This window comes from Rhagoletis pomonella, unplaced genomic scaffold (assembly GCF_013731165.1).
Source record: "Rhagoletis pomonella isolate Grant_MI unplaced genomic scaffold, Rhpom_1.0 Rhpom_scaffold_00002, whole genome shotgun sequence".
Lineage (NCBI taxonomy): Eukaryota > Metazoa > Arthropoda > Insecta > Diptera > Tephritidae > Rhagoletis > Rhagoletis pomonella.
The window spans coordinates 24136384-24162638 of NW_023458556.1; the positions used below are offsets into that span (position 1 = coordinate 24136384).

The 26255-nt window shown below is 35.7% G+C and overlaps 1 protein-coding gene across 2 annotated transcripts in view; it reads right to left on the minus strand.

The window, feature by feature from the left end:
• Positions 1-26255, minus strand: part of LOC118733322 (D-2-hydroxyglutarate dehydrogenase, mitochondrial-like) — a 468040-nt gene that overhangs the window by 404257 nt on the left and 37528 nt on the right. The window lies entirely within an intron of this gene.

A 26255-nucleotide genomic window follows, 5' to 3' on the forward strand; every position in this document is an offset into this window, starting at 1 on the left:
CAGCTATCAAAACCTTTGCCCAAAGGAAAAAGTTCAAAACCTGAACAGTGTTACAAAAAATGAAATATCTCAAAATTTTGACGTGAGGTCAAAATTAAGTTTACGTTTCAGCGTTTTATTACCAGGGTCTTTAAAGATTTTATATCAAACAATTTAATTTGAATTTACATGGACGATATTGTGGTGGAGACTTGAACCGAACATTTGATGAAACGAGTTGTGCCTCGTTTAGCCGAATACAGATTGCGGCTCAAGCTAAAAAATGTAAAACTGCTTACTACGAAATAGAGTACTTAGGAATTCGGATTCCTACGAGAACCCAACGGGAGGTAAAGGCCTTCGTGGGGCTGTGTTCTTATTTTCGGAAGCTTGTTCAATCCTTCTGGATTATAGCAGGACCTTTATTTAACATTATCAAAGGGAATGGAAAACTCAATCCAAAAATTAATTTTGATAGCGAATGTGAGAGCATTTAACACCTGGAAAGAAAAGTTAGCATCGAGCCCTGTATTGTCAATCTATAGCACTCATAAGGAAACAGTGTGATGCTAGTTCACATGAGTTTGGCTCAATACTTTTACAGAGATAAGAGGGGTCAGGTTTCCACACAGTGGCGTCTTTTTCCAAACCAGCAAAGGAAGCGGAAAGTCGATGCCATAGTTTCGAGTTAGAAACCTTACAGCCGCACTCAGAATCGTTTAATGATTACTTAAGGTGTCCCTCAGTAACTTTTTGAAAAAATTCCCTCTCAGAGTCAGTTAATGATTCGTTAACGGCATTTAATGAACATTAAAGTTAAGTAAACAAAAACCTTTACTTAACTTTTTTAACGAATGATTTTGAAATTTTTTGTTTGTTTTCAATAAATCTCAATTTCGATAACGTTGCTGTAACAGTGGCAATGGCCCTGTGAGCAGAGCACTTTCGTGCCATTCAAGAGATCCGAGTTCAAGAGTTTTAAGTTTTATTGCTAAAAAAATTCATATTTTTTATTTTATTCAACTTTTGAAAACTTTTTGGATTCATCTTTTTTCTTTCACTTTCAGTTTCTCAAATTTTTAATTTTTCTGTTTTAAAAAAATATTTTTTCCATTTCGTTTAGTTTTTAGAAAACTTATTGCTAAACGATAAATATAATAACACTATTAGCACACCTTTCAAATAGTTATTCGAAATACAGAAAAGGACTTTCAAGATAGTTACCGAAATATCAAGACTTTTGTCTCTCGAAAGACTGAGCTGAGTTGAAAGACAGATGCCAGAATTGGCCTGTTATTGGTCTTGTTTGTCTTTTAGCAGACAATTTAATTAAATTTAAAAAAAATTATTTATTATGGAACGAATTTCCGTCATCCCTTGTCAAATTTGGTTTGGAGACAAACCGGTTTCGGCGTTGTGCCATCTTCAGTGTCATTTTTCGTTCTCAGAGAAAAAAAAAAATATGTTTCCTTTTTAAAACAATCAAATCTATAAATCAAAAGAAAATTAGATCAAAAAAGCAAAAACAAATCCAATCAAAATAGTTTATAAAAATTAAACAAGAAAACAAATAAAAAATAAATAAAAAAGAAAAAGAAAATTTTCCTGCCCTAGGACTTGAACTCGGATCTCTCGAATGGCACGTCAGTGCTCTGCTCACTCAGTCATTGCGTCTGTTGAGCCAGTGCGCACAAAATGATATAAATACTTATTTTTATATATTATTTCAAACTGAATGAAAAAAGTGAGTGATGCCACAAAAATAAAGGGCCGCAACTGGGGCCATACTCAAATTTTTTATTTCATAATTTTTAACTCTGGGAGGAAACATTAATTAACAGATTTAACGATCATTAGTTAAGTGCCCGTTAGAGCTAATTTAAGGAACGTTTCTAAGTGCGGCTGTTAGCAATCATTTATTCCCTTCGTCGATTTCGTGTATTGGTATCAAATTTAAAATTACTACAGATCGCAATTCACTCGCTCAGACTCCAAGTAAAAAGTTAATAAACAGTCGCATTGCCAGATGGTCGTTAGAACTCGAAAATTACGATTACTCAATCTGTCATGGAGCAGTAGCAAAAATGCCGCATCTCGATGTTCTCAGTAGGAATGACCTCGATTGTGATAATGTCATAGCAGTCATTGACTCCGAAGACATTGATTTCCAAATGCAGGCTATGCAGGCAAGGGCTGAAAAAATTAAAGTACTTCAGCAGGAATTAGAGGCAAAAGACCTAGAAAACTTTGTCATGGTAAATAGCGGGGTATTTAAAAAAAAAAAAGTGGCGAAATATTACAGTTATATTGATTTATTTAAGAAATGAGTATGTATCTCTAATGGCCGTTTTTTCAAGAAACCCTTAACTTTAAAGCTCGCTTTATATTTAAAGGTTGGTTTAAAACAGGGCTTGGTTTAAAACAGTAGCGCTCGCGCTCGCGCTCGCGGCCCCGCCCTAATAAAATGACCCTAGTTCACTTCTGAAACTGCTTTTTAGTGTCCAAGTAATGGGAATTATTGCGTATGGTTTTATTGCATGCACACCACCCATGGCGGAATTATACCAGGTGAAGTAATCAGCCCTATTCTGCATTTCGACTCGAATCGAAATTTTCTCCGTTTGGCAACTTTGGTATTCTGCGTTCCATTTCGTTTCGACCAATCTTCGAAATTTACGATTGTACCTATTCTACATTTCGATCGTTGTTACGCTTTTCTAAGTTGCAAATTTGTTGACGGGGAACGTTTCGATTGTTATTTTCGTGGGTTTAAATATTAAAATTTTATTTAAAAAAAAATTAAGTGAAATATACTGTGCATGATTGTAAGTCATCATAAATGAATTTTCTCGATTTCTGTGTTTTCGCGAGCAGCAATACGGGCAATACGAAAAATTGGCTCAAATAATGGCAACCAAAAGGGGTATTTCGAAGGGTTTTCAAAGAGGAACTCCAGGCGTTTTTGTTTTCATTATCTATAAATAAGACTGTGAAATGCACTGAATACAATTTATATCCTTTTTATATAACATATATAATGTGGAGTTACATACAAAAAGATGTTTTTATTATTGTACTCGTTTTTACTAACTTTTTAAAAAGAGATGTGCATGTTGTCTCGAATACGATTTGCTATGGAAGGATAAGCTTTGTTCTTCCCCTCTTCCTGACGGCTTTCAAAATCGAATTCATTTGCGTTCAAGTTTTCCACTCTGTACTAAATCGAAATGTTGTGGAGTGCTCAAACAACGTTTATAATTTCACTGGCTTGGAGCGGTGAGAATGCAGCTCAAGATGAATTTCTTATAATTCTTCACTCATCTGAAAAGGATCAAACATGTCTCTAAATCTCCGCCTTTCAACTTTCGCATCAGCAATCACTCGTTCACAAACGAAATTTTATTTTGAAATTAAAATGGTTTAGATATATTTAGATATTTTAAATATTTACAAAGTTTAACTTCATAAGCTGCTATAGTTTGGTGCAATTATTTCTTTTGTTTTGTTTCGATTTTACACATTCCTAGGCAACCAGCTGATTTCGAAGATGTTTTCGCTCTTCCTCTTCTTTCTATTCTAGCGTAACTCAGAATACCAAATTACGATTGTAGCGGAGCGGAATGCGGGAACGTAATCGAAATGCAGAATAGGGCTGCCTTATTTGAAAATTTACTTATAAAATGCGACTATAAGGCAGCCGAATGTCAGAAAATATAGCGAGAAAGCTGTTCTATTACTTCACCTGTGTATTGCGCCATTCATCCCACCTGCTTGTACCGAGTATACGTTCAAATTTAGAAGTCTGAGAGTAGTTAAAATTTTACATATTTTTGCATCACTATTTCGTACCACGTGTTCCCTTCCTTCGTCTTCATAAACGAAATCCACAGTTCAGATGAAAATAATGCAGAAATTTTAGCTGAAGATAAAACTCAAAACAATATTCTATGAATTATACATATGCTGCGAACAGGAACGATAACTTTTGTTTGTACCATGCGATGGCGGAATTATACGAGGTGAAATAATTAGAGCGAAAAGAAAGATTTTGAGACTGCCTTATTTGAAAAATTGCTTTTAAATTTTGACTATAAGGCAAACGAATGACAGAAAATAAAGCGAGAAAGCTGTTTTATTACTTCACCTGTTTATTGCGCCATGGTTCCATGCAAACATTTTAAGGTTTTCCAGCAATGTTTTAAACATATTGAAAAGCATGCAGACAAAATTTATACAAAAGCGCTATGTCAAATTTGCCGTGCAGTTATTAACGACGACGCTTTCCTTTTATTTTGTTAAGACTGTTCGTAAGTAAAAATATTTTGCGAATATTACTTTCTTTATATGCATTATATCACATTTTTTGTTTAATTATATTTTTGGAATAAACAAAGTTCTCTTCCCTCTGTTAGTAAACTGTTTTTGTTACAATGTTGTTATAATAAATGTTGTTTGCATAGATGAAATAGCTTCCTCAGTGTGCTATTAATCAACACACAATCATGAACTACCACCAATTGATTTTATTACAAAAACTTAAAATTGCGAATATAATAAAAACACGATGCAAAAAAACCAAACGTAAAAAGAGCTGGAATACGAGAAATATTTGAAGAAAGAATGTAGAAATGATCCAGACCTTGCAAAACATGTTTCGTTTCCACAAAAATAAAGCAAACACTATTAAATTGAAGAAACAGTGGATAGCCGCCATGTCCAAAAACCCCGGAGGAACACTGAAAGAATTGTATTTTTAAATTAGCACATTTTGAACGAATTTGGAATGTCTAAGGTGGAAAAGAAACCAACCTTTCTATAAGGAGACAATTATAGAAAAGGAGTTTCCTTACACTGTATTCATGTCGCTGCCAACAATTTGTGACATAATTTAAAAGCAGCTAAGGCGAACGACGACACTATTTATTAGATGGTACATTCGAATCAGTGTGCCAAAATGCGGATATAAACAATTATTGATTATTTGTTATCGAAACTGAGATCATGTAAATTGATTGATTGGTTTTCACTCACTTTTGAAACACAAATTATATTCTTTTTTTAATGCAGACAAGTTGTTGCCAAAACACAGCAAAAATCTTCCAATAACTTACAAATATAAAAATATAAAATATCGAGGGCTTATATTCATAACACCCTCTAGCGAGCGCGGACGCGGGCCGCCGCGAAGCAACGCAAATTTAATGCTTGAAAGAGCAATAATGTCAATGGATTTTATTTCCCTTTTGAAAAGGTAATAATGTCACTTGACGTTATTTCGCACCAGTTACCTGTCACCGCATTGTGCAATGCAGCATTGCCAAGTAAAAATATAATGACAGTTTATTTAATACGATTGTTTTCAGTGGCAAAAATAAAAAAAATAAGTAAATTTAATATTCTTTAAGGAGCTAGGAGCCTTCAAATCCAATCTATATCTCTATAAACTTATTTCTACCCAGCAAACATTGAGGTTAGTTATCGATTAGAGAATGATTGGAGACTAGCCACATTCTCCAATCCCAGACGTTAGAAAATGACTCGAAAAACTATAGAGAATCATAGCGATCGCAACAAAAATGGTACATAGTTCTCGACTCCAGAAAATATCAATGCTATAATCGAATTCTAAAGTTGATCTCTATTGGGATTCGTATGTGAACTTCAAACTGCTGTTTTGCGTTATGAAATAAAACGCTTTGTTTGTAAAATTTTCATTAAATGTATTTGCAATAAAATAATAATGAATTGGAATATTGATTATTTACATTTACTTGACTTTGCGTTGTTTCCCTAATCGTTCTCGAATCGAATTCTAATATAGTTCTCTATCTTTGTCATCGACTCGAGAGTGCTTAGAGAATTACCCTAGTTATCTAATGTAGAAATCCAAATTTCTCTAACGGTAGAGACTGTGTTTGTTGGATAAAAGCTATCTTTCTATTACCAAACTATCTCCTTTAATATTTTATCATATTTGATATTGAATTACCCTAGTTATCTAATGTAGAAATCCAAATTTCTCTAACGGTAGAGACTGTGTTTGTTGGATAAAAGCTATCTTTCTATTACCAAACTATCTCCTTTAATATTTTATCATATTTGATAATGATATCTCATATTTAAGGGGAGAAGCTCTCGTACATGCGAAAATAGTCACGTAGTTTAAAGTTAGTTATTTATGAAAAAAGGATTTTTTAAGAGCTGAAAGCACTGTATTCAGTCAATTCAGCGCCATATCTTCCATAATACTCCATCAAATTGATTGACTGAAACACCCTTTTGAAGGACAGCTTCACTGGTTGAAGTAAAAACTTTTAGGGTTGCCACTTGCTTAAAATTTGAATGATTTAAATATATATGGGAGGTTCCATGTGAAACTGAACCCTGGTGCAAAAATTATTTTTTTATAAAACTATCAAACGTGTGGATAAGACACTTCGTCGCCTGGGTAAACGATTCTCTTAAGCGTCATTTTGATAAAGATGCAGTTGTATTTTTTTTGGTGTTATCAGTTTTTGTATACCTCCTTTAGTTTCCGAGATATTGAGTAAATTTTTTCGTATTTGCAAGTTCGCAAGCGACTCGGGTCTACATTTTGTTGTATGTGACGAAACATTTCACATACACAAAATTTTTATACAGTTTAATGAAATTAATTACTTGTTAAAATATTGTCTTATGTGACAAATCGTATGGTACATACGACAAAATCACACCAATCCTATACAATGGATAGTCGTATGTGATACGGCAACTCTTATCGACAAATTTTTTAATATTTTGTTGGTTTTTATTCATTAATTTATATCTCAGGTGTATTAGAATCAATTTTTTGCGTACGAGCAAAAAATAATTTCAACAATTTACTTTCTGTGTGTGTGATTTGTAGTATAGCATACAGCTGGCTAGCGTTTAACGTAAAAATGTAACATACGACAAAATGGTTTTATAAAAAAGTGGCAGTAAAAGCCAGGGAACGTAAATAACAGTTACTTTTTTTCAACAGCTAAACTTGGCCAGATATTTTAAACTCGAAAATAAAAGTCCTTTCCTAATAATAAACAAACCGCTTATCCAAATTAAACAAGTTCGGTATCAACTGAAAGAGGACTAAAATAGCTTTAAAACGAAGAACCCCAGCAGAAAGCCAGCTATTGAAAAATATTTAAATAAAAAATGTTTTTTAATTGCCATAGAACAAACCTTGGGTCAGGTATATGCATTTATTTTGTATTAAATTATAAAAAAAAAATATAAATAGAAGTGGTAGCCTTCGATCGTTGTTTCTGTTTAAAAGCTATTTAAGTCCTCTTTCATTTGGTACCAATTTTGTTTAATTTGAAAGAATATTATTTCGAACTTCAAAAATATCTGGCCAAGTTTAACTGTTGGAAAAAAATAACTGCTATTTACGGTCCCTGGTAAAAGCTATCGATTTCCCGAGACCTGCCGAAAGCAACATACGACAAGCTTTTACCCAGGCGACTATTTGTAAAAATCTTGAATCAACCAAAAAATTGCAAATTACAAATTTAGATGCAGTTTTATTACTTTTTTTAAGTTGTGTTGAAAATACTGTCAAATAATTTGCGATTCATAGCACAGATCCACAAAAAAAAATCGATGCGACGTTCCTTTGACCAAACCTAGTCTATCATATGTTTTTGGGGGCGCTGAACACGAATCTGAAGTCCGTTCTGCTCCATCACGTCTGGATTTTTTTCTAACCTCAAAAAACATCTCGAATTTTACGTGACAGAGAAAACCCGAGGTGTTTTTTGAGGTTAGGAAAAAATCTAGAGATGATGGGGCAAAACGGACTTCAGATTCGTGTTCAGCGACCCCAAAAACACAGCATAGACTAGATTTGGTCAAAGGAACCTTTCATCGATTTTTTTTGTTAACCTGTTTATCAATTACACAGGTCCACAAAAAAAAAATCGATGAAAGGTTCCTTTGACCAAACCTAGTCTATTATATGTTTTTGGGGAAACTGAATAGCTAACTCTCTTCTTGTCTCTAAGGGTGTAAACGACGCTGACATTTATGTCCCCAAAGAAATGGAAAGAAAGCATATTAGACATATAAATGAACGAATAGGACACCAGGGCATCGATAAATGCTATGGGAAAATAAAAGACAACTACGGGTTCAAAAATATGAAAAGCAAAATCGACAGTTTCAAACCAAGTTGCTTACGATGCATAATGTATTTAGCGCCACAAAACCAGAGTCTAAAAACATTACATCCGATACCGAAAGGTAAAGTTCCTTTTTATACCCTGCGTTTAGATCACCTAGGCCCGCTACCCTCATTACAGTAGAAACGGAAACACATTTTGGTGGTAGTTAATGGATACACGGAATATGTTAAGCTGTATGCAGTTTTGACAAGCACTAAAAAAGTGCTATTTGCACTTAACAAGTAGATATGTTACAGAAAGCGCAACTTGTTTACGTCGAAAGAATTTGCAGAATATATGAAGTCAAAGAACATTACTCAGGTTAAAGTGGCCGTACGCTCTCCACAAGCCAATGGGCAACCGAGGCTTGGAAGCTATGCTCGCCAAATCAAGTGTGCCTATCTCACACGCTAATTGGTTAAAACAGTAGGGAAAAATCGAGTTTGCGATTAACAACACCAGGTCGACCAGAATAACTGAAAGTCATGCCTTGTTAAGGGCAAATCAAAAAGGATGTTATAGATAAACTTTCTGCACATCTTGAAGGGTATTTCAAGGGCCCTGGGAGGGGGTTGGAAGAGTTAAGAGACATAGCGAGTAAAAATATTGAAAAAAGGGCAGCAATCAGCGCTTGTAACTGCTTAACTATTTTCTGTGAGTTGAAAACTGATATGCTGTGACTGCGAAAACGAAGACAGTAAACAACAGTGAAAATGAAACAAGCAAAAACTTTAAATTCAACCATCTGCTGTGCTGACGACTACGATCGCTGCAAAGTGGAAGCCGGCAGCCGCAGCTGTCTTCTCAAAGTTAACTGTTTGCTTCAAATCTTGCTTTGTTTTGATGTTTAGTCACAGCAAAGCAAACGCAATGACTGAAAATCAGCGTTTGTATTGCTTAACTACTTTCTGTGAATTGAAAAATTACCGCTGCTCCAGCAGCTCCCTAAGCAACGCACCCAAGCCCCATGCACTCCGTGTTTTTGTAAAAGCACTTAGGTATAAAGGCTGAACACAGCAAAACTGCGACACTTTGGGAAGCTTATAACTTACCCAAAAAGATTTCGATATTTTGAAATTCAAATACCTTAAGTTGACCATGACCTTAGTTGGACGTAGAAGAAATTTCATTTGAATTTGATTCTTAGTTGAGTTAAAAATGGCAACCGAGTTAGAAACGAGACAAACCACTTTGCACGAGTTTATAAATGATCCGGCCTTAAGTACACGTAAAATTGCTAAAAATTAAAGATTACGATGCAACTGGTTTAGCGATCTATTGGTGATAAGATATGACCATTTTTAATTGAGACTAAATTGAAAATGGAAAACTATGATGAGCATAATCTTCCCGTTAATATTAAGAGCTCAGATTTGGAAAGTACTTTCTAGACGTAGTTAGGAACTAGTTTTCGTGTATCGGATCCAAAAAAAAATACTTGATTTTTTTTTTACCCACCCTAGGGGTTAAAGTTAAACTTTTCTATTTTTTTATATTTATAGTATCTCGAAAACTATTTGACCGACCACAAAAGTAATGATGCTTATTTAATTTATTAATAATACATATAAGCAATAGTAGTAGTAGTAGTATGTCTTTATTGAATTATAAATAAAATAAAAACAAACATAAAGGATTGACATAAAGTCGTCGCCTGACAACTTGGCTAAATACTATAAAAACTATACATTTTTTCGTTGCTATTTAGCTTTAATTATATTGCATTAATAAAGATTTTCTTTATTCTAGAGGGTGTTTTAAAAAATAAGCAATAATATAAGCATATGTAAATAAGGTACACTTTATTTAAGGCTTTAGGTATATTACGGCGGGTCGAAAAAAATACAAAATGTTTGATGCGAAAGTTGTATAGGTCGTAAAAGGTGCTATTTTAATCCCTTACTCGAGCGCGTCAGATTAACATATGGGGGATACCCTGCATCCTGTTGAGTACCTCTGCCAAATCTAAGCCATCTATGTAGAGCCGCGCGTATAGGAGAGCTGATCAGAATAGTAAAAAAAATTGATAGGTGGATTTACTCGTGCGCGACAGATTAAGAAATGCTGAAAAGTGTGCATTTCAATAATCTGACGACTTGAGCGTGACGAAAGGGATTGGGAGGGTCGCAAACTTGCAAAAAAGAAACGTTACCTTGACATTCTCGAGCGCGGTTAATTTTTTTTTTTTATTATGCAGCAAACAGCTGAAGGATAACGGGAAGTACAGTGCCGGAACAAAGTATTGGCACAGCAAGTTTTTCACAATATATGCAACAATTTTTATTCTAATATCTTTCCGCTAATTTTGTATAAAAATATGGTTCATTCCACAACAAAAAGTATACAAATATAATTCCTAAACTTTGTGCAAAACCCGCGAAAATTCAGCAAATTTTTGTTGCATATATTGTGAAAAATTTGATGTGCCAATACTTTGTTCCGCCGTGTATATAATCTGACGTTTTCCACAAGCCGGAGTAACGAAAACCGTCAACAAAGATTGTCGCGTGCACTTGCTGTTTTTTAAAACTACTACAGATTGTCTACGAAATTTGTTATTTTTTTTATTTGTTTGCTGTTTTCCGTTCATATTATTTGTCATTATTTGTTTGGACCCAAATGCTCGCAAATGCTACCAGCTGGAGTGAAATGTGAGAATTAACTCAAACCAACTCTCGCCAAAGGCTCGTGTGTTGCTCCGCTGTATACACTCTAAAAAAAAAATTAATTAATTTAAAAAAATGCGTAGATTTCCTAGCTAAAAGGTAGGTTACTGATTTCCTACCTTATTATTCGCGAAATTACATGCTCGATTATTCAACGAATAGTTTGTTTAAATTTCGGACTTTTTCGAGTTTTTTATAGCTGCTGTGGTGTGCGTAAATTTATTACCAAAGTGTGTACAAGCTACAAAACGCACATCTGCTGTTTGATTTTACCCGTAGAATTGTGTAAAGCCGCTAACAAAAAGGATTTTTACACACGAAAATGTGTAAACCAGAAAAATACATATTCATCGAGTAAATTTACCAAAAAATTTAAAAAATAAAGAAAAATATACTCGATTTATAGTCGCAATTTTAAAGGGTGAACACACCAAAACTGCGACACTTAGAAATTACCACCAGAAATAAACTAGAAGGCTTTGAAATTATTTTTTTTTTGTATTATATAACTTGGAAGTTTAGATGTTATTAAAATATTAGTTATTATTTGCTCCATATGCAAGTGATCGGTATTTTCATCGCACACGCGCCATCATGTTCTGCTAGACTGCATCATCGACATTACGCGATGCGCACCACTACTTTGTTTTGCACTCTTCAATAATTTTCACTCTTTCACCTGTTTTCTTCAAGATTTCTTTGACAATTGACCAATATTCCCCAATAGGACGTGGCTCTGGGCTATTGGGTGGATTGCATTATGAGGTACAAAATTGATGTTATTTGCATTATACCACGGCAATGTGTCCTTAGCAGAGTGGCAGGTTGCCATGTCCGCCTAGAATGATGGCCTACTATTATCTGGTGATAAATGACAGAAGACGCCTTTTGAGGCACTCATCCCGATAAACTTGATCACTCATTGTCCCGGATGGGAAAAAAGGGCTGCTCTGATGGCCGCAGGAACAAATAGCTTGCCAAACCCTGTGGTTTTTGGAAATTTGGACTTCATTTTCAGCTTACAACTTTCAGGGGTATCTTGACGACTTGCAGCAGTATAAAAATCTTGACCTGCAATATATTTTGAATTTGTATAGCAGTAGGTTTCGCAGTCCATAACAATGCAGTTGTATTTTTTAATTTAGAATTCATACAACTTCCGAATGCGGAATTTCGTTGTAACATTCTACTTTGCGCCTCGGTCTGGCGCTGTTTGAGCTGTAGAACATCTCAATGAAGCTTTCCGCTTTACCTTTTGTACCAAAAACTGCGATCTCCGTACGGATTTTGCAACATAACGCGACAAAATCTTCGGATCTCGCGAAAACGCACTGAGAACCTTCCGAGCACTGTTTTTATCACTTTGACGTTTTCTCTTAACCGTCAGGCCTTATATGTACCGATTAAAACCCAGGAAACTGTCGAATAGTGCACTCTTTAATTTTTTTGCAATTTTACGTGTACTTAAGGCCGGATCATTTATAAACTCGTGCAAAATGGTTTGTCTCGTTTCTAGCTCGGTTGCCATTTTTAACTCAACTAGGATTCAAATTCAAATGAAATTTATTCTACGTTCAACTAAGGTCATGGTCAACTTATGGTATTTGAATTTCAAAATATTGAATTCGTTTTGGGTAAGTTATAAGCTTCCCAAAGTGTCGCAGTTTTGGTGTGTTCACCCTTTAAACAGATTTTTTAGAGTGTATGTACATAAGTATGTGCATTTGCAAATCAAAACCTTTGTTTAAATTTGAGCTGGGCGATGAAATTACATGTGTAATTAAGTGCGTCTACGATTGCGATTACTTTAATCCCAGTTTCAAAATAGTTTGAATTAGGATTGAAATAATCGTAAATCGAAGGAATGCTATATTAAAATTATATTTAGAAAAATTAGTAGCACATGATGTAACTTTTAGCTCAACAAATATCAGTCAAAAATTACTTTTTTAACTTATGTATGTATGTGAATTTTACTCATTTCTTAGATAAAATCACTAGGCATTAGAATTTTTATCTAAGAAAAACACGCATTTTTCAGATAATTTTGAATTCAGCAACCTTAAACTTACTTATACACGAAAAAGTGTTAAACTCCGCTCCCTTCTTGCTCACTCTTTATATAGTATCAATGGACTGTGTATCCCATTACTCCTTTCCGTCCGCTATCATGCAATCATGGGCGATCAAAGCACTCGTGGTGTTACATGAAATATAACCTTTGAAATTTTACTAACTAAATTTTGGGATTCATGATGAGTGGAACTGGCTTTTCAGTGTTTTATGGATCAAGTTCTTGTCAAAAAACTGGTTGGACTATTCAAGGGGATTCAGGTATAATACCTTGTAAATTATATAATAACACACTTTTCACTGTGCATCTCAGAAAAGAAATTATTTTTTTAAACCGTCAGATTAAGAAAACCTCTCAAGACAATCGTCAGATTATGGAACAGCACGACCAGGGCATCGAGATGAACTTTCTGTGTGAAAATCTGACGCACTCGAATAAATCCAAATGGCGATTTTTTTGCATCTTCAAGAAGACGTCACGAGCTTGCGTCGCGTCACATCTGAATGGTCAGATTATTGAATGGGAGGCTCATTCGGGCCCATTTAACATCCCTTGTGAATATCTGACGCGCTCGAGTAAATTTTTTTGTCTCCCATTTTGACCCTTCCGTACGCCCAACCCCACGATGCAAACCGGCAGATTACCATATTTCCGTCATCAGAAACACGTTTGATTTATTCACTATCAATATCTGACGCGCTCTAGTAAATCCATGTAACTGTTTTTTTTTGTTTACATTTTTGGAAGCCTGTAGATCCTCCACCCACCAGTGGAAGGAAAAAAATCACATGACCTTTTTTTCTTCACCTCGTATAATCTTCAAAATCCAATATGTCAAAATGACGCTCGAGTAAATCCCGATTGAGCATCGTGGGCTCCCCTACTATTAATGGAACGTGGAAAAGGCTGGCCTTTTTATACCCAGTATACCCAGCGGACCAAATTCTCGCAAATGATACTACGTAAAAGCAGTGTACGAAAATAAACTATATTGTGCGTTACTATTTCGTTTCGTTTATTACTTCAACAGTTCGGTACAATATGAAAACAAAACGGCTGACTTCACTTTGGCGATAGTACACTACAGTAGTTTAGTAGTTACAGACGAAACAACAAACGAAATGAATCGTGCAGAAAAATATATGTATGTATGTACACATATGCAATAACTAAACACAAACCGAATGGCTGCAATGGATAAAAAAAAATGTTTTTTAATTGAATTGGATATGAAAATTTACAGAAAAAAATTATTTTCACGCAATTGAAACGTTTGCAAACATATAAAACGTACCCTATGGTACAATTGTCACAAACGAAAAGCAAACGTTTCACGTTGGGGAAAATGACAGTGAATCTTACAATTTGTTTCTGACTATGTACAAAACTGTACAAAACCACAAATGATATGATGATCGATAAGCAAATGGGAATTGTTTTGTACAGTTTATTTTCGTACTCTGCCTTATTTATTGTTAAGAGAGCGAGAGTTTTTGTGTGTTTTGTAGATAAAATTCTTGTCAAAAAACTTGTTGGACTATTCTAGGGGACTCAGGTATAATACCTTGTAAATTCTATAATAACACACTTTTCACTTAGTATGTGAAAAAAAATATTGTAAATTACTTCTTGTTACCGACGGGAAAATGTAGAAGAAATTGACGACCAAGTCGAACCGGACTTGCTTTATGATGATAGTTGCACGGATAAAATAATAAGTGTTTACAATAATATATGTTTGGTTGACTGTGCATCTCAGTAACGAAATTATCTTTTAAACCATGATTAAGAAAACCCCTCCTGATAATCGTCAGATTATGGACCAGGGCATCGAGATTAACTTTCTGTATGAAAATCTGACGCGCTCGAGTAAATCCAACTGGCGATTTTTTGCGTCGCGTCACATCTGAATCGTCAGATTATTGAATGGGAGGTTCAGTTAGGCCCATTTAGCATCCCTTGTGAATATCTGACGCGCTAGAGTCAATTTTTTTGTCACCCATTTTTGACCCTTCCCTACGCCCAACCCCACCATGCAAACCGGCAGATTACCATATTTCCGTCATCAGAAACACGTTTGATTGATTCACTATCAATATCTGACGCGCTCGAGTAAATCCATGTAACTGTTTTTTTTTTTTACATTTTTGGAAGCCTGTAGATCCTCCACCCACCGCTGCACTATGGTCGGAAATTTCATTTCATTGGCCAAAAGTCAAAATGTTTCCACTCACGAAATATGTTGTTGTTTTTGAAATCTAGTAGTCAACACTCCAAAACAACCAAAAATGAATTGTGTTGTTGTAATATGCAATTCACCGTTATTCGGTGAGTCATCGAAGTTGAATTTGTTTGCTTCATTTGTAAACAGAATTGCGTTCGGTGTTTTATAGTGCTTACTTCAATTGCTTGTTAAAGCTGAAAACAAAGCGTGTTAAATAAAAGTTTAAATGGAAAACGAAGGTGATGGTAAGTTTATTAATTTTGTAAAATATAATACTCAAAAATTGGATACTCTAAAAAATAAGATAACTTTTTCCAAAAGTCTTTAACAATTTGGAATTTATTTTATTTTTTAAGTTTGAGTAAGCTAAGCACATTTTGTTTAGGAGTGTTAAGCATAAGATTAAAAACCAAAATTACTTTGAAGTGTTTAGTTTTTGAAAATGTTTATCTCGATTTGCGGTTTTTTGAGGTTTTTGAGTAAATTTTTTTTTTTCAGTCGTCATTTGTTTACAGAATTCAGCAGTTTTTGATATTTGGTTGACTAAGCAGAAGAAAGGAAAAAATAAGGACGCACTAATAAATTATTTTATACAAAAAAGTGGAGCCGATGAAATTTCAGATGAATACAATAAATATTTATCAGAAAAGGCATGCATGCTTAACATTAATTTGTCTGCAAAGTGGGAAAAGTGTCATAGAAGATTAGATGATTTTAAAATTAAATATTCTGGCTGGCTTTGTTCAGAAACTGTAATAAACAGGCAAATAAATTTAGAAATCGCTTCCACAGAGACTCAATGCACAGTAGAACTAAGCCCAGATGAAAAAATTGTATCACTAACTGGACGCCCGCAACTTAAGTACTCTGAGAAATCTGAACGAAGTAAGAGGAGACAAGCAGCAAACCTCTCGATGTCAGAACACAACGAAACAAATCTGTTAGTTCAAGCAGCATCAATTTCGGCTCGGAAACAAGGACAAGTAGATTTGGCAAGATTAGGAAGCTATATGTCGATGATGTAAAAGCACCTATTGTAATGTCTGATGAGGAAGCGTTATCATTTCTTCTTGAAAACAATTTTTCGAAGAGCCAATACTGTTCCATCCGGACTTCTAACAAGGAACGTAACGCTAAAATTTATCCACCCTGTGATAATATATTAGCAATAAAAAGTAAGTGCAGACCCGATGGTGTACTTGTAGACGACAAATGTGCAAAGGTTCCTTTACAAATGCTTTTAAACCATACGGCTAAAAGAATTATAGAGATGCAAAAGGAAGTATTCGCGACAATTACGGGTAACTTCATATCAACGGAAATGATATTTAGCTCCGGTTTTGACAGCAGCTCTGGTCAATCTCAATATAAGCAATCTTTCCTTGATCAAAGTACATCACGAAATGCTGATTCATGTCTTTTGGCCACAACAGTGATTCTCTTGAGACTCTTAGAGTAGCGCGGGAGCCCCGATTTGGAATAATTGTTTTCCGCAGTCCACAAGATTTTGTCGGCCTTTAAAATTAGAATACACGAGTGAAACTAAGGAAGTGATAACAAGAGAAGCTGATGACTTAAATAAACAAATTCAAGAGCTTGAAAACTTACGTGTTGAAATCGAAGCTGGTAAGATAATCGAAATAACGTTCAGAGTGTTTTTAACTGTTATAGATGGAAAAGTTTTGAATGTTTTAACCGATACAAAATCAAATCAAAAATGTCCAATATGCCATGCAACCCAAACTGACTTTGTTAAAGTCATAGATTATAACAGCGTAAATTTTCATCCTATCGATGGAAATCTAAAGTACGGAATTAGTCCACTGCACTCCTGGATTAGATTTTTTGAGTTCGTACTACATTTAGGATACAAGATGGATGTAAAAAAATGGCAAATAAGATCGGAGGAAGATAAAGCTGCAATTAAGATAAGAAAAGAGTATATTCAGAATGAGTTTCGGAAAGAACTAAGTCTTCGTGTTGATGTTCCGAAAGCAGGTGGTTGTGGTTCCACAAATGACGGCAACACGTCGCGTAGAGCATTTACGGAATATGATAAATTTTCGAAAATTTTAGGAGTAGACACCGAATTAATATTTCGAATGAGAATAATATTAATATGTTTATCTTGTCAATTTTCCCTGAATTTGGACAAATTTGAAGAGTATTGCTTTCAAACTGGTCACTTATATCAAAGCAAGTACCCCTGGTTGCCAATGACTCCCACAGTACATAAAGTTATAGTTCACTCAAAGCAAATAATGCAGAATACACCACTTCCTGTTGGTTACTTCGGAGAGGATGCAGCTGAGTCACGAAACAAAATATATAAAAGCGACAGACTGCACCATGCACGTACGACTAGGCGCATTGATAATCTTTTCGATGTATTTCATAGAGCTCTTGACACATCGGATCCATTAATTTCATCTCTTCGCTTAAATACACGTGTGCGCCAAAGGAAGCGTTAAACGCTGCCACCAGAAGTAAAGGAATTATTGTATTGTGAGGATATCGGTGAAACATGTGCGACTGAGAATTTAGAAAATATGGATGACGACGAGGATGACGAGGACGATTATCCAGAAGAACTTGAAGAGGAAAATACATTTTTGGATAATGAATTGTATTTAAATTAAAGAGTTTAATAAAATTTTAATATTTTCGAAAATACGTGTGTGTGTAAATCATATTTTCAATTTCCAGAAACAACATATTTACTCGTAAGTATCGTATATTTTCTCATTTAGAACTAAAAAAAAAAATAAAAACTCAGAAAGAAAAGAAACAAAAACTTATGTAAAATTTTTTTTTTTAATTTTAATTCTAAATGTTGATAATTTAAAAAAAAAATTAATTATTTTATACAAAAACACTTAAAATATACTGCAAATTCAAATTCCAGTTAAAAATTCCGTTATTTTAAGTTTTAATAATTTTTGGCCAAGAAAAGTGATGTTTCCGACCATAGTGCGCTGGAAGGAAAAAAATTACATGACCTTTTTTTCTTCCCATCCTATAATCTTCAAAATCCAATATGTGAAAATATCGCTCGAGTAAATCCCGATTTAGCATCGTGGGCTCCCCTACTATTATTCTAGAAACTAAATCCTGTTTTTGTGCGACAATAGCTTTAGTCTGCGGAATGAGCTTGACAAATTGAAAATAAGAGTGGGAATACCAATTGTTAAAATTTGTACAACGACTTGTGTAGATCAACTCCGGAACTTATTACCTCTCATAAAATCTTAAAAAAAAGACTGGGCAAATTAAAAGTAAGTAACATCAATATTTTAATAAATTAATTTTTATTTTCTACTTAATTTATTAATTGTTTAAAATAATGATGTTACTTACCTTTCATTTGCCCAATTTATTTTTTTATGATTTTATGATGGGAAATGAGTTCCGGATTTGATCTACACAAGTCGTTGTAAAAATTTGAAAAATTGGTATTCCCACTCTTATTTTCAAATTATCAAGCTCGTTCCGCAGACTGAATATATTGTCGCAGAGAACCAGGAATTCTTTTCTAGAATAAGGGATTAAAATCGCACCTTTTAAGACCTAAACAATTTTCGTATCAAACATTTTGTTTTTCGACCCGCCCTAATGTACATAGAAACGGTTTAGCAACATGAACCAAAAATACAAGATCACGCAAGAACGCGACGTTGTATTTGTAAATAGTTTTGGGAAAAAAGTTTGCGAAAGCGGGATCGCCAGCTAAGCATTTGTTTACATCAGAAGCACCACTGTTTTACAGTTTTCTTTTACTAAAGAAAAGTTAATTAAACATGACAAAACGTTTTAATGAATAACTTTACCTAAATTATGTGTTTAAAGCGACTGACAATAATTTGGTTTTCGTAGTTTTCTTTTCTTTTGTTTTCCAGCGAAACAAATTGCCGTAGAACCCGCTCAAAAATCGACTTTTTTCACTCCCTGGTTGATGCGTGATCTTGTGTCGTTCGTTCACGAATTAGCAGCATACCGACGATCGAGATCGATGGATCGATAAGCAAGGCTCGTACCGAGTTTGTTAAGGATTGGTCAAGCGGCTAGTAAGATACAGTGTTTCATCAAAAGTGGGCGAGGTTACGCCCCTTTTTCAAAAATTTTATGATGATATTATTTTGTACCAAAAATTCTACTCCACATACACATAAAGCGCTTTGACCAAGTTCGCTGTGATTCAAAGAGGATGCATAAACCAAATTTCAATACGCTCTGAATTTCAAAAGTGTATTGTCTGGAATTTTATTTAAAATCGGTTTCCTATTTCTCAAATCGGTTAGAAAACAGGTATAAACACATCACTCATTCGACTCGAAGTGAAAATAGGCTGGTTTTCGTGAATTATTGTTCGCTTCCAATTATTAAAGAAATATCGAAATAAAGCAACAAATTTTGTACACTTTTGAATGCGGTTTCAGCGAGTGCGCTGAAAAGACACACAGGTATAAACGCTTGAAAAAAATATGTGATAAGTGGTTTTTTCTTAATGTTATTCTTGCGTAGGTATAAACAAGGTATACATTTTTTGATTCACGATGAGTGGAAATGGTTTTGGTGTGTTTTGTTTTTGAGATCGATGGATACAGTCAGGTTGGCCGAGCTATGGCAACCTACTAAAGTAATACGGTAGACAAACGGGCTCGATTATTTGCATAACCAGACTTAATTTCCTTTAACTCATGCATTTTCCTCTTTAAAATGAACATAAGCAGCCGAACATATGCACGAAATTTTTGGGAATTAGCTCGGGTCCGGGGAATTTTCGATGACAACACTGGTAAAAACGACCAGTTGTTGTCTTTTGTACAAGTAAGCAAACGAAGCAGTCGAGTTTCGCGTACGCGGTAGCCGAGTGGTGAGAGTTGCGAGCTACAAGCCTGTAGCTGCCAGGTTCGATCCTCGGTTGGAGCGATTGCGAAAAACTTTTTGTTTTTATTATTTATTTTATATTTTTTTATTTTATTTTATTTATATATTTAATTTTACTTTATTTTATTTTCATTTGCTTTACTTTATATCACATTTCTTATTTTAATATTAGTTAATTTTAATTTTTAGAGATGAATTTTGTTAAAAAGTCAATAACTAACTGAAAGCAACGAAAAAAAAATATAGAACTTATAAAAAAAAGAATGAAAAAGGAATAAAAAAAAGTCGACTGGCCGTGGGACTCGAACCCACGACCTTGCGGCTGGTTTATTCGCATTACTGCCGTCTGTAAGGGTAAAATTTTAATTTGCATTTATGCTTATTAATTCAAATAAATTTTCTCTAATACTAATGCAGCCCCTGTAGACTATCAATATAGAGGCCAGAAGGCAACACTGGTCGGAGGACATTGAAATAAAGCATTAATGATTGGACACTTATATCAAGCGGTCGTTAATTTGCAAAAAAATTTTATTTTTACGACCAAATACAAAACAAAAATTTTAATTTTATTTCTTCAGTCAAAAATAGCAGTTTACTTACTCACAATATAATAGGGCTGTTCAGGATGTTTTGGAAATGGTCTTGGATTTGCAGTTGGAATTGCATTTGCAAATTTGCCATGGCAACCGTGTGCATTTTATTGTTGTGAATTTACAAATGCAACGAATATGCAAATCCAAGAGCATAAGCACAAGATGATCTTGAACAGCCGTAATATGGTTTGAACATCAAAATCGGATTTTCCAAACGCTCAGCGTCGTCGCACAGTGTAATGCCTGTGGCCAAAAATAGTAAAAGTAAAAGTGGCAAGTTTAGAAATATTGTTCAAATATCTTTGAACATGGATACATATCTGCCTGAGTAATAACATTAAATATATCAAGAACTTTTAAAAAATATGTGTACAGTACATAAATAATCACTTTTTTGCCCTCGGAAATATGTTCAAATATCTTTGAACATGTGTGAATACATAGAAACATACATATATGCCTGGGTATTAAAAATACTCAAACTTAAAATTGTAATAAACATTTATAATCCTTGAATATACAAAGGAAAGATAAAAATTGTGCACTTGCACCAAAACTAAAATACAGTCCAAAGAAGAAAATATAAATAAAAGAAAATATAATACGGTTAGATTTACATATATAAATTCATATGTATGTATCCAAACACAAACATACGATAGGAATGTCATGTGCATTCGACGCACAAAAGTAGGTAATTAAATGTAAGACACGTTCGCGAGAAACAATAAAATATTGAATCGGTTGATCCTTTATTAGTTGTAAAAATATAAACACATATAAATTGCAGCGCATACGGGAAACATTAAAATGTCAATGCTGCAAAGCAACCCTTATGGTGCTATAAACAGAAAATACATTGCCTATAAACATTCTTAACATGCAAAGATGTAGCAGAGGCACACAACCAAAATACCATAAGAAGCAATGCACTGGTTTCTTATTTTATCTTTTGTAAATATACATACATACACACAAACACATATGTACATTAGTTTGCATCACTCCACATACAAACAAAATCCGTTATATTTTTCCATTGGAATTATAAAATCTATTATATTTTAAGACGTCCACCAAAATATTTCGGAAAAATATTAAGATTTAACCGAGCTGGGCTGATTTGAAAATACCTCCAAAAATGGAGTTTTTCATGAATAAAAATAGTTTCTTAAAGATGTTTTTTGAAAAAATCGCCCCAAATAACAAAACGGTTTAAGCTTAAAAAATTTACATAAAAATATGTAAAAAAAAAATAAAAAATTTGGACGGAATCGTAATAATGAGATTTTTGATGCTGTTTTTTAACTTTTTTTAAATATTGGTATAGGAAAAACTTGAATAACTGAACCAAAACTCTTTCGATTTCGGACAGTGAGGTATCATTGGAAAGGTATTTTCTCATCCTTTTTATTTCTTGGCTAATAAGCTCATTCAAAGGATGAAAGAGAAAGGTAGGATGAACGGACATCATTAAAAGTTGAATTAAGATGTGTTGGTGTATGAACAACAAAAATTGGGGCACGAATGACTTTTTTTGCACATAAATAAAAGTAGTGGGAAAATACCTTTCTACCGAGATCCCATAAGTCTAAATCAAATCGCGCAGTTATTTAAGTTTTTCGTAAATCAATCTTTGAAAAAAGTAAAAAATAGCATCAAAAATCTCATTATTACGATTCCGTTGAAAAGATTTTTAAATATTTTTATGCAGGTTTTTTAAGTCTAATCTGGTTTTTCATCTGAGGAGACTTTTTCCAAAAAGTTCTTTAAGAAACTATTTTTATTCATAAAAAACTTCATTTTTGGAGGTATTTTCAAATCGGTCCAGCTCTCTCAAATCTTAATACTTTTCCGAAATATTTTGGTGGACGTCTTAAAATATAATATATTTTGTAATCCCGGTGGAAAAACTGCAACTTTTTTTGGAGATGCAGTCTAATGTACATATAAAATTAGTTAGGAAATATATAATATGAAAATTGTATATAAAGAAGAAATGTTTAATAAATATTCAGAACCGTCAAGACTCTCACCTAACAATCTTCTCTCCTTCAATGCTGGTCGTCTTGCCGTGGCGAAGGGGCTTAAATGACGACATGTAAATTCCCCAAAGGGAGCTTCCAGATCGTGATGAACTAAGAGGAAAGCTTCATATCCTTTGCAACCGTGAGGGAAGCCAACAAACAAAACTGGTATGTGAGCAAACTTCCCGGTTGGAAAGTATGTGGAGATAGCCGCACCAGCAACACCCTAAGCCAAGGTGTTGAGGTACCCGTACCGACGGCTGAATGGTCAGCGGGTGTATATTGAATAGCCGGCCGCGAACGATCCCCTCCGATGCCCGGGCAAGGTCGGAGGTATAAGTGCCTTCTCTACGTATGCCGGCTCTGAGGACGAGTGACGAACCCTTTCCGTGCATACTCGTGGGACCAAATATGAACGATCTACACAAAAAACAACAAACAACAAACGCAAACTGAAACCGAAACAAAACTGATGACGAACACTGGACAATCGACTTTGGCACTCCCTTTTCGGAACCCGGGCCCCGTCGTTACGGAGTCCGATGAGGACACCCTTCTTGCCTCCAGTCAGGAGACAATCAAAAGTGTTCCTGGTTGTACCAACCATAGTACACCAGAAGCACAAGCAGCAAAACATACCACATCAAAGGATGCCAAGCCAGGCAGTACCAACCACAGTACAACGACGGCGGGAGCAGGGCGGAAAAAGAAACATAAGAAGTCCCTGAACCAAATCAGAAAGAGCCGCTACCAGAGGGCAGTCTACATGCTAGATAAAATATCTAGCGATTCGGCTCCAAGCGGCTCCTATGAGTTGAAGGGGGTCGAATACTACAAAAAGGTGGTTGAGGAATATGAGAGCTCCTTAAAAGAGAAGCAATCTGCAAACCCCAATCCACCTGATATAAAGCAAAAGGGCGAATCTCAAAAGAGAAATCGTTCCACCAACGACAGCACTACCGGCGGAGAGAGCAAGAAGCCTAAACAGGCTTCTTCATCTGACCCCAACCCGCTGCAACGCCACTTTAGTGACGTTGCCAAAGACAGTCTGTTGATGGCCATAGTCGACGAAAACTCGAAGACTCCGGTATCTATGCAGAAGGACTGGGTGGAGATCGACGTCAAGCTATCGAGTCTCGTTATGGACTACGTCCTCGATAACCCGGCGGGTCCCCATCCGGAGTTTGATTCTTTTGGATCCTTTCGAGGATACAGGGTTATCAGATGCGCGGACCAAGCGTCTTTGGACTTCTTAGCTGGGTGCGTCGCTAAATTAAGCGAAGCATTCGTCGGCCTTAAACTAAGGCTGATTTCAGCTAAGGACGTCCCTCAGAGGCAACGTGCACGTATCTGGTTGTCCCCCCATGGAGGAACCAGGCGAGAAACTTCTGAGGTGCCTAAAGCTCGCCAACAAACACATACCGTGTATAGCAGACTGGCAGCTTATAAAAGTTCAGCAGCCAAATAAAACCAGCAGACCTCTTTTCTTGGCCATTTGCGAAGAATCTATTGAGGCTCTGTCAAAGGCGGACAACAGAATTCGCTTTGGCATCCGCATGGCCAAGATGAAGATTTTTGTAGGCGAAGAGGCTCCTGATGAAGACGACACAGAGGAGGTCCACGATGCGACCCAGTTGCTGAAGGACGTCAACATCACCGATGCAGCCTCCGCCGAAGATGAAGTGTAGTGTGTACATATTAATCTGCAGTACTCAATATGTGCGACAGAGGTAAGCATCGACGTCAGCCTAATCCAGGAGCCGTGGGTCAGAGGTGATCAGATCCATTTGCTCAACAGCAGTACACATAACCTCTTTTATAGTGGTAACACAGGTAAACCGAGAGCATGCATTATAATCAAAAAAGGTATTAATGCATTTCTCTGTCCAAATTACAGCACAGCAGACTTAACCGTGATGAAAGTGGAGAGGGAAGGGCACCAAAATATCTTCCTGGCATCTGCCTACCTGGCTCATGACAAGGACGCCCCATCCGACGAACTGGAACAATTTATCGCCCAAAATCAGAGGGAACAAATTCTGATAGGATGCGACGCAAATGCGAGACACACTATCTGGGGGAGTTCCTCGATAAACAGCAGAGGTGAATCTCTCTTACACTTTATATTAAATACTAACCTGAGTATATGCAAGGAGAGAGTTCGACCTTTATATTTCCCAGCTCCGAAAGATTTGCGGGATGGGAAGAGGTACTGGACTTAACCCTAGCAACAGATGGTATTGTCGTCGATGACTGGAGAGTATCCAGTGAAACATCCATGTCGGATCATTGTTGGATACTCTTCAGCATTCGCGGAAAGCCCACTACCTCTTCCCTATTTCGGAATCCGAGAAGAACAATATGGCCAAAATTTATCAGGCTAACGTCAGGTAACCTAGACAGTAGTAAATCAAAGGAGATTACAACTGCTGTAGAACTACACAACACAGTAGATAAGCTGGAAAAACTCTAGCCATAGCTTTTAAAAAATCCACACCAGTAAGTGTCCTTAAGAAAAAATACCCTCCATGGTGGACGAGGGAGCTTAGGGAGCACAGGTCAAATCTCAGAAACATCTTTAACGAGTGCTACAGAACAAAACTGTGGCAGCCATACAACGATGAATTAAGGCAGTACAAAAAATTAGTAAAGAAAGCTAAAGAGGACTCTTGGCAGTCCTATTGCAGATCCATAGAGAACTGTACGGATTCCGCCAGACTAAGAAAAGTTTTATCCAAGGAACACACCAACCCCAACCTTATTAAGGGAGAGGACGGTGCATGGACCAGGACAGCGAAGGAATCACTAGAGACTCTCATAAATACACACTTTCCTGGCTGCGATCAGAGGCCAAAAACATGGCCTCATACAAATCGTCAGCAACTCTCAAAATAGTTACCCGACTCAATCGAAGACAAGGAAAAAATTAAGTTCGCTATAAATAAATTCTCCCCATACAAATGCCCTGGCCCAGATGGCATCATTCCGATAATGCTCCAGAAATTACAGGAGCCTATGGTATCCTGGCTGGAAAGGGTCTACAAAGCCAGTATCAGCTTGACATACATTCCGAAAAGCTGGAAAAGAGTCAAAGCTGTCTTCATTCCCAAACCGGGAAGAAGAAATCACGAAAAAGCAAAAGACTTCCGACCAATAAGTCTTACATCTTTCCTGCTAAAGGTACTTGAAAGACCTACATATTAGGCTTTTGCTGGGAAATTCCAAACTTTCCAAAGCTCCACATACATACATTAAGGGCAGGTCAACTGAAACTGCCCTTCATGAAGTCGTGGGCACCATAGGAAAATCACTCCATTACAAGCAGTACACTTTGGCGGCATTGTTCGACATAGAGGGGGCCTTCAATAACATAACAGTCGAAGCCACTGTTCGATCTCTTGTGAATGTGGGAATATCTGACCACATATGCGAATGGATTGAACAAATGCTCAGAAACAGAATCATAATTTCAACCATTGGTTCAGTAACGCTATCCCGTTATGCAAATAGAGGCACTCCCCAAGGGGGAGTTCTGTCTCTGCTACTATGGGTGGTGGCACTGAACGACATTCTACTGGATCTCAACTAAGGTGGAGTGGAAGTAGTAGCATATGCAGAT